Raw genomic sequence first — 11,352 nt, forward strand, 5'->3', positions numbered from 1 at the left:
TGTTTATGATAGTGGCAAATTATTTTGAACTTTTTTTTTTATATACAAAAATATTATATTAAATTTTATACAAAATATTCTTAACAATAAGCTAACCCCCTCATAATATACGAGTCTGTATCCTTCTTTGAGTCTTCCTTTATCACTCCATAGTTGAACAACCAAGCTCGGACCGACTTAAAGGTGTGGAATAGAATCGAACCGAACCGTCTAATCTATCGACGAATTGAGCGGATTTTTATTTCATGGACCGACTCGGACCGGGCAATAAAATGCTGAGTTTGCCCTCGCTCGATCTCATAGAGCGGTTCTTCAACTTCTCTGCCTTTCATCGTATCTGAGTTTGAAATCAGTATCTAACCACCACATAGAGTTTTTATACAAGCAGCCAACAGCCATCGCAAAATCCACCTCTTTACTTTCTTTTCCAAGTTCATAAAATAGAAGAAGGCCATCGACAGCTTACGGACAGCACGACCAAACATACAAGGAAGTCTTCTCATCTCCAAAGAAGAGGGAACCTAATGGCAGATTGATGTTAAGATTTTTCTTTTTATACACTCAGTGGTTAGCCCTTTATCTTTGAATTACCGAGTATGTTTTTCTTCTATTTGTGTATTATCCTTAAGCAGCGTACTATGATAAAGTTAAAATCAATTCCTTAGATTCTGTCTTTATGTATTACCCTCGAGCAATATATTATGACAAAAGTTAAAATCAATACCTTAGATTGTGTACATGGTGCCAGATATATTTAATGGAAAAAAATGAGAACACTCGGATATGACAATCAAATTTTGATGCTAAATTATATTTTTTTAAAAAAGATTATTAGTATAAAATATATAATATGTGATATTAAATACAGAAAATAATCTTTTATACCATAATTGAAATCAAATATAATTAGATCTAGTTTTACGATACGTATGTTTTGATGTCATCTTAAAAAGAGATCTTTGTTTGATCTGCAAAAGTATCGTCTTTAGATCTAATATCGTTGTCAATCTGCAAAGAGAACTAGATCATTCTCCTCTCTTCTTATCCTTTCATAGGACCGCCTAGATTGATGGTTAGGGAGAAGAGTTGAGAGAGATATTGTAATCCCTCAACTAAATCCTCTATGAGATGTGTAACCTCTCTTCTTATAGTCCTTAAAGGTCCTATCTATTTATATGCGAGAGCAGAGGGTCTAGGATAAATAATTAGGAGAGTTCCTTCTATCAAAGACATCCTAAGGAATTCTACTTTAAGTGGACTTCTTTTCTATTGGCCAATATATGTCATCGGAATCTAATTAATTATATTATATATATCTTATCCAATTATAAATGGTCATAAAATTTAACATTCTCTCACTTGACCCATTAATTGATAAGATATAAAAAGATATTCAAAATCAAAATAAATAAAATAAAATTTATTTTAAAAAATAATTTTACCTAATTTGATTCCAAAGAATTTTAAAAAATATTTTATACATGGCCATGAATTTTAAAACAAACCAATAAGTCCAATAAACATAATAATACTATATTAAGTCCAACTATCATGCGAGTCATAACAGTTGTATATCATCAATGTCATCCTCTCTTCTGTATACCACAACATTGTTAGTCTTTCCTAATATAGTCCGTAATAACCCTTGTAATTTATTTTGTCAAAATAATTCTATTATTACATTCAATTATAATATACATAAATGTAAACAGGATAATAGAAACAAATAAATTTAATTAAGCAAGAAAAATATTAATAATAGTATCTACATAAATATATATCATAATATCTTTTATGACTTGCTTATAAGCCATATTCTAAGAACATATTCTTTAAATATTTTACACCGTAAAGCTTTTGTCAATGTATCGACAATCATCATAGTGGTGCTCAGGTTCTCAATTGACACTTGTTGTTTCTAGACTCTTTATCTAACCATCAAGTACTTTATCTCGATGTGCTTGGAACCATTATAGTACTTGTCATTCTTAAAGAAGAAAATTACTACAGTGTTATTACAAAATATCTTTAATGTCTTGACAATTGAGTCAACCACACCAAGTCCCGAGATGAAATTTTGCAATCATAAAACTTGATTTATGGTCTCAAAGCATGCCACAAATTTAGCTTTTATTGTTAATGATGCAATAGGCGATTGCTTTACACTTTTCTAAGAAATTGCCCCACCAGCTAACATGAATACAAATCTTGAAGTAGACTTCCTATTGTCGAGGCAATTTGCAAAATCAGCATATGAATATCTTGTCACCTCAAGCTGATCTGATCTATTATGTGTGAGTATACAATCTTTCGTCCCCTGTAGATATATCATTACTTTCTTTACAGCTTTTCAATGTTCCATTCTTGTGTTACTTTTGTATCTTCCCAACATTGCAATTGCAAAATTAATATATAGTCTTATACGAGCATATAATAGACTTCTAACTGCACACCCATAAAGAATATTCTTCATTTGATTCTTTTCTAAGTCATTTTTCGGGCACTAGTTTTAACTAAAATTTTCACCTCTAGTAGTAGGTATATCATTGTCTAAGCAAAGTTGCATATTAAATCTCTCCAAGATACGATTAATATATCATTTTTGAAATAATCATAATAATCCTTGAGATTTATTCTTAAATATTTCAATGTCGATAACATAGGCTGCCTTATTTATATCAATCATCTTAAAGTTCTTATTGAGAAATATTTTATTTTCGTGCAATAAACCAAGATCACTATCGGTAAGTAAAATATCATCCACGTATAAGACTAATATAATAAACTTGCTCTCACTTACTTTGAGGTATATGCACTGATCAACAGTGTTTTCCTTAAATCTGAAAGAAGTAATGGTATTTTGAAACTTTATATATCATTGTTTAGAAGCTTGTTTAAGGCCATAAATGGATTTCTTAAATTTTCAAGCCCAACTTTTTTTTCCTTTTCTATGAATCTTTCATGTTATTCCATATAGATTTTTTCATCTAGATCCATATTTAGAAATATTGTTTTCACATCCTTTTGATTTAACTCAAAATCATAACGAGCTACTAATGTCATGACGATTCACAACAAGTCTTTTTTAGAAACTAGAGAAAATATCTTGTTATAGTCGATGCCTTTTTTCTAAAAAAAATTTTTGACTATAAGTCTGGTTTTACATCGCTCGATATAGCCCATTGAGTCACGTTCTGTCTTAAAGGCCCATTTATAATAGACTTTTTTATAATTATTGAGCAATTCAATGAGTTCCCAAACACCACAATTGATTTTAACTCTTCTTTCATTGCATCATACTATTTTCCAGAATCATTACTTTCTATGGCTTGTGTAAATGATAAGGGATCTCTTTTTATTCCTATATCACAATTTGATTCTTATAGATATACCACATAATCATCAAAAATGACATGTTTCCTTTTTCTTCGAGATCTTCTCAAAGTTGCCAATTATGATTATTCTACAAGATCATCAATAGTGACATCAACATCACGTGAGAGTTCTTTGATGTTATTATGTTGTTCACCCTCGTCAATACTCTCATTGATTTGAGGAAAAACAATATCTCAAATAGGAGATGATATGGGAGAATTAACCTGAATCTCCTCAATATCAAAATTGATCATTTGAAAATTTTCACTCCCACTTATCTCACTATTTTTAAGGAATCTTGCATTACTAGATTCTACTATCCTCATACTATGATTAGAGCAATAAAATATGTATCCCTTGGATTTTTTAAGATAATCAATAAAATATTCTGAAATAGTTCTTGGATCTAATTTCTTTTCATGTGGATTGAATAACCTCAAATATGTAAATATCTCAAATTGTGATTCCTATCGGTCTATAACTCAAATGGAGTTGATGGAACTGACTTATCATGAACCATATTTAAGATATATATAGTTGTCCTAAGAGCTTCATCATATATTGACAAGTATAGAGAAAAAAACTCATCATGCTCAAAATCATATCCATAAGAGTACGATTTCGCCTTTCAACAACATTGTTCTACTGTGGCACACCTAGTAATAATTATAGAGCACAAATACCTCATTGTTCTAGAAATCTAGTAAAATGACTAATATTCTGACTATATTCATCATATTTGCCATAAAATTCATCACCCTTGTCATATCTGATAATTTTTAACTTTTCTATCTAATTGTCTCTCGACCTCATTTATATACACTTCAAGAATATCAACGACTTTAAGAATTTTCATGTGTTAGATAAACATAGTCATATTTGAACAGATCATCTATAAATGTGATGAAATACCTTTCTCCACTAAACAAGGAATATGGAGTGGTCCGCATATATCATTATGAATAATCTTAATGAGTTCTTTATTTTCTGTGGCATTTTTCTTTGCATGTTTAGTTTGCTTTCCCTTAATGCAATCTATACAAACATCAAAATCAGTGAAGTCTAAATGTTCCAAAATATTATCCTTTACTAATCTTTCAATTCTTTCATTGGAGATATGCCTCAATCGTCTATACCATAATATAGAAGATCTTTCATTATTGAAACTACATTTCAATCCAATATTTGGTTACAGGATTAATAATGTCTTTACAAACTCAAGATTCAAATTCATTATGTACACACTATCACACAGAATTTCATAACTAATTTTTATTGAATCATAAAATATACTTAATTTATAATTACTAAAATAAAAATAAAATCCTAACTCATCTAGATAGAGAAACTAAATTTTTAGAAATAATAGGAATATAATATATGTTAACAAGATCTATCAGATGACCCGTCTCTTAGCATAGACGATAAGTACCCACTGATATAACTTTTGCTTTAAGACGATTTTTCATAATGATAAATCTTTCATGTTCTTTTGGTTTCCAGATTGAAAGAAATCCCTACATATTATTGGTAACATGAGTTGAAGCACGAGAATCAATCCACTTGTTAGACGGAACTTCTGTAATGTTTGATTCGAAACATACAAAGATCGAGTTTATACCTTTCTTTTTAAACCCAGTCTTGCATTTAATATAGTCATTCTTCACATGTCCTTTCTTGCCACAAAAGAAATACTTTACAATAAAAACTTTCTTTTTGTTAGTCTATTTAATATTTCCAAACATAACAAATTTCTTTGATGGGTGATGTTTTAATTTTCTTTTTTTATTACCAGCTCCTTGAATAGCAATCATGACATTATATGAACTTTTCTACTTTAATCTCAATTCTTCCTAAACACACATACTAGTTAACTCATTCAAGTCTCACTTATCCTTATTTCTATTATAGTGAATCTTAAATGGGCCAAACTGAGAAAGAAGATAATTGAGAATGAACTATGCGAGGAAAGACTTATCAACATTTATGCCTAATGCTTTAAGTTTTATAACTTTATCAACCAAATTGAGGATGTGATCCTGAATTCCTCGAGTGCCATCATATTGAGCCGTAGTCAGTTCTTTTATTAGTGTATCAGCCAATGACTTACCAGTATATTTAAATTTGTCTTCAATAATCTTTAAATATTCCTGTGTGCTAGTTGCAATCGGTAATGAAGTCTTTATGTTATTTGCAATCGTCATTCTTATGAACATTAAACTAACCCAATCAGATCTTTCCCAAGTCTTCATTTCATTAACTTGTTCTATAATACTTTCATTAGTCAAGTCTGCACGCTTTTATACAAGCAATGCTAAATCAAGATATAATACACCAAGTGTAAATTGCACATGCTCTAACTATTCTGAATAATTTGATCCAGAAAGTACAGGGATACTAGAAGCATAAGAAGGTATGGACGAAAGTACCACTGTAAAATATAAAATAACATTAATGTTTTGAGTTTTTCAAAATTTGATTAACTATTATTATTGTTGAATCTCGTATTTTGATGATGAAACTACTTGATATATGTTTATGATTTAATCTGCGTTTTGAGTGATGCAGGATGCTTTGATCAGGATGAGACAATTAAAGCAGGAAAATCATGTTGCGCCGGAGGAACATGTCAGAAGATTGGACGTCGGGCCGGTGGATCGGTCGACGTATCGACAGAAGGCTTCGGGCCGTGGACTCGGGCATCGGGCCAAGAAGAGCGGGTATTGTGCCAAGGATATCGGAGTTGCGGAGCCAACTGGCCGATTGGGCAATAGGCCGCAGGAAAGGACGATGCGCCGAAGAATCGGACGAAGCGTCGAGGGACCAATGACATGCCGGACAACTTGGTTAATTGCTTAGGATTAATTGTCTCGATCGAAGTTTTTGTTTTAAGTGTGCAGGATTAACTACGATGAAAGTTAGACAAGCAGTAGGAGTTGCGTCGGAGTCAAGATCATAATCACGTTGGGAGTTCGAGAGTTCGACGGAAGTTCGGACGGTCGTCGGAGGTTCTGCGAGAACAGATCCGAGAAGTCCAGAAGCTTGCCAAGCGAAGCTCGTTGGAACTCGCCAAGTGGATCGTCGCAAAGTCCAGGAGTTTGTCGGAAGTCCGCAGAAGCATCACCGAGGGTTCATCGGATGATCGACGGAAGTTCGCCGGAAACTCGCCGGAAGAAGCGATTGATGCACCGAAGCAAAGCTGCAGAAATTGTCTTAGATCTAATCGTAGTTAGCACGTTGATTAAGTTGGAAAATGGGAGGTGATCCCATTAGCTTAATCTTGGGGCAATTGGGCCCCTGAAAGACTGGAATTGGGCCGAATGGAGCTAACCATTCGGACCCTGATTGCACCAGGAGGTGCAACCGCCTAGGCCAGGAGGTGGCACCGCCTGGGCTAAGCCTCCCAGCGAGACTGGGCGGTGCAACCTCCCCAGCCAGGAGGTGGCACCGCCTAAGCTCAGTCTTCGAGCAAGACTGGGCGGTGCAACCTCCCTGACAGAGAGGTGGCACCGCCTGAGCTCGGTCTTCGAGCTCTGGCAGAGAGGTGCAACCGCCTCAATCAAGAGGTGGCACCGCCTGGGCTCAGTCTTCGAGCTCTGCCAGGCGGTGCAACCTCTCCAGTCAAGAGGTGCAACCGCCTGATCCCGGAATTCCGGGATTTGATCGTTTTGAGCTCCAAATTTGAATTGGGTTGGGGCCTATAAATACCCCACCCATTCAGCACTGAAAAGATACAGACCTACACCGAAATCTTGATCTTTTCTGTGATTCTAAGAGCTCAAAAGTGTTGTAAAGCCTTTAAGTCTCCTCCTTCTGTTCTTCAAGTTTTGAGTTGGAAAGTGAGGAGAGAAAGGTCTGTAAAGGTTGTCTCCTGAGCCTGTCAAAAGAAGAGAAACTGTAAAAGGGCAGTTGGTCTTCGCCTATTGAAGGAAGGCCTCTAGTTGACGTCGGTGACCTCGTCAGTGGAGGAAGCCAAAAGTGGAGTAGGTTAAGACTGACCGAACCACTCTAAATCTCTGGTTTGCGTTTATTTTGAGCACTTTATCATTACTGCAAACCTCCTTCATAACTACTGCTCTCTGCGCTTTTACGAACAAGTTCTAAGTGCTGTTCTTTCCGAATCTGCATTCAGACGTAAATCGGTGTTTTCGTACATTACAGTTTACGTTTACGTTTTAATTCTGCAAAACTGTCTTCTGCGCCTTCACGAACAAGTTTCTAAGTGCTGATCTGTCCGAATCTGCTTTCAGACGTAAACCAGTGTTTTCATACGATATTTACATTGCAGTTTACGTTTACGCCTGGATTCTGCAAAACTGTCTTCTACGCTTTTACGAACGAGTTTCTAAGTTCAGATCCCTTTGAAACTGCGTCTAGATGTAAAATTGCGTTTAGACGTAAAACTGTCCAAACTGTGTTTAGACGTAAACTGAGTTTAGACGTAAATCTGCATTTAGACGTAAATCTGCGTTTAGACGTAAATCTGCGTTTAGACGTAAAACTGCGTTTAGACGCAAAATACGTTTAAACGTAAAACTGCGTTTTAGACGTAAATTGAGTTTAGACGTAAATCTACGTTTAGACGTAAATCTGCGTTTAGACGTAAATCTGCATTTAGACGTAAAACTGCGTTTAGACGCAAACTGCATTTAAACTTAAATTGTGTTTAGACGTAAACTGCGTTTAGAAGTAAAACTGCGCTTAATCTTAAGTAATCTTAAAATCGGCTTTTACATCGAAATCGTTTTTATCGAACGAACGCAGCTTTCATTTTTAATCGCTGAAAGATTTCCGCTGCACTAATTCACCCCCCCCCCCCTCTTAGTGCTCTCGATCCTAACAATTATCATTTATATTACAAATTTGGGTGAAATATTGATATATCTAGTGTTCACTCAAGATCATCTATGGAGGACTGATATTATCTTTGTGGAATAGTGTTGTTACCTTTGGGTATACAATCATAAACTACAAGGATATCCAAAACAGTATCATCCTATCCCATCGCATAATTATTTGAAGTAGATTCTCCTTTGCGATTATCTAAATCTTATTATGAATATTATTTTCTTAATGTCATTTAGGACTAATTCCTTAATATTATTTTATAAGTTATTGATCTATGTCACTTTAGTGGCTACAAGACCAATATAATAATATAAAATATAATTTAAAATGTCCTATAAATGATAAAACTTTTATTGTAATTCACATCACAAAAGCCTATCAACCTAGACCACTTTGATAGAAGTCTGATAAAACTTAGGGAAATAAGTTACAAATAATTTTCATCAAATTTTTTAATTTAATTTATGCTAATCAATTCAATAATAGAATAACAACTATAATAATTATTGAATATTAATCAATAACTCATATGATAATCATGATAACATATAAATCATGATTAAAATTAAATTTTATAAATCATGAGAAAACTATAAAAGTAAATCGTAATTTATATTTTTTAAAATTAGAATTAAATCCAATCAAATAATCAAAATATAACCATGATTAAATTCAATCATAATTATAATAAATCATATATATCAATTTTATAATTAAGAATATAAATTAAAAATTCTCAATTTCATAAGAGTAAAATTATAAATATTTAAGAGGATATAAATTGGAATTATGAGATTTGTAAAGAGCAGAATTATCAAAAGAATTAAAGGATATTAACAAAATATAGAAGGATAAAGTTGTAATTTGATCAAAGGGAAATACTAGGGCAAAACTATAATTTTTTTGCAAAAATCTGATTTGCAACGTCGTCGCCCACTACCGCGATTTGTGCCCATCGGTGCGGCTTACCTGCTGGCACGTGGTTGTCGCCCATGCGCGTCCTATGCCTGCGGGTGGCTACGCTGCCGTGGCTTCTGCCAGGGCGCGGCCTACTTGCGTGCAGTCGCCACCTTGATGCATCCTACTACCCTCGTGCAACCGCTGCATGGACGCAGTGCTGCCTGTATGCGGCCGTTGCATGGGCGCGGTGTTGCCATTTGCTGCGTTACGGCACACACGCTACCCAACACAACCTCTATCGCTTGAAGATTCATTGGTTGTACGTAGTAAGGTTGACAACGACCATTGTTGCTTCGCGATCATCGGAGACTAGGGATAATAGATCTAATATATTTGATCTGAAGAACCTAGGCTCTGATACCATTGTTAGCATAAAATCTATAATATGCTATATTAAATACGAAAATAATATTTTATGTTATGATTGAAATAAAATATAATTAAATCTGATTTTACGTTACGTTCTTTTGGATGTCATCTGAAAAAAAGATCTTTGTTTGATCTACAAAAGGCACCGTCTTTGGATCTAAGATCGTTGTTAATATGCAAAGAAGAACTAGATTCTTCTCATCTCTTTCTATTTTTTTATGGAACCACCTAGATTGATGGTTAGGAAGAAGAGTTAGAGAGATACGATAATCTCTAGAGTTCTTGTCTATTTATAGATGAGAGCAGAGGATATCGAATAAGTAATCAGCAAATTTTCTCTAAGGACATCTCCTAAGAATTCTATTTTAAGTGAGCTTCTTTTCTATGGACCAATATATATCATATAATCCAATTAGTTATATTATAACAATTATAAAGAATCATAAAATAATAGATAAACAGAACAACCATTTGATGAATTGTTTATTTTCACCCATAATCAAAACATAATAGTTACAAAGTTGGGATTGCATAAGACAATCGCAGGCCAACCGGGCTGCGTTGGTGTACTTGAAGTGCAGAGAACGAAGAAAAAATATTCTCTTCTATTTAAAAGTGAAAACTCAAATTGTCTCTGTGCACCCTTATCATCATCATCATCATCATTATTCTAAATCATAATTATGTTCATCTTTAAAGTCATTTATGAATGTGGGAAATTATTGTGAACTATTTTTTCTTTTATATATGTTTTTTAAAGCTAATATTTGTAAACAAATTTTCTTTTATATATGTTTTTTAAAGCTAATAATTTTTTACAAATATTATATTAAATTTTATACAAAATATTCTTAACAATACGCTAACCCTCAGAATATACGAATACGTTAGCACAGTATTCACCACCATTATATGCAGTATTTTGATACAAAATTAATCTGTTAGCACAGGTTGCATGCGGATGTCATGACATGTTATTGACCACATTGTTTCGACCATGCAGCATGGCTATTGGTAAATTCTGTAACTACATTTATGATGTGAAGAACCTATTGATTCTCTACAGATCTTCTTTGGTCTTCTGTTTCTTTCTCTACAGATCTTTTTGTTCACTATTTGATTGTGGTCGCCATCCTCGTCCCGTTTATAGAATCATTTTAAACCTTTCCAAAGTGGCTAAGAATATTAGATGATATTTAATACTGTAAGCTGAAAACGTCTTTTTAAAATGAAGACAATTTCGTCTCTTTGGAATCTGTTTGAAAATTAATACTGTAAGCTGAATAATTGTAAACTCATTTCAAAACTAGTTAAAGAATGCTTAAACTCCATTTTTAATTTCTTAAAAATTCAACACATTGGCGATAGAACGAACTATTTATGTGTTCGAACTCGAAATCTGAAATTTCTATATGAATTTATATTAGATTTAAACATGGTTTACGTGGACCGGATTCAATTGGACATTAGAAAACCGGCCGTTGGCAACCTTAGCTTCTTTACTTACAGACCATTTCCTAAATAAATCCAAGGTGATGCGATAAAAACTATTTGAATAAATAGCTTCCAGTTGTGGATCCTCTCCAATTGTGCTTTTATCTATGTACCCTCCAATTCGCACCATAACCGTTGTGATGTTAGAGCAAGATCGAGCCATCTCAATTAGGATCCTAACCACGTCGGCAACCTCGCGCATCCAGTGTCCGGCCCACTAACGGCGAGTGCCCCCACCTGAGCCCGCTCCGTCAGTCAGGAATGCCTTTCTCTAGCCCACGCCACCGTCAGCTCCGTTAACTTGTC

Source organism: Musa acuminata, chromosome BXJ1-6 (assembly GCF_036884655.1).
Source record: "Musa acuminata AAA Group cultivar baxijiao chromosome BXJ1-6, Cavendish_Baxijiao_AAA, whole genome shotgun sequence".
Lineage (NCBI taxonomy): Eukaryota > Viridiplantae > Streptophyta > Magnoliopsida > Zingiberales > Musaceae > Musa > Musa acuminata.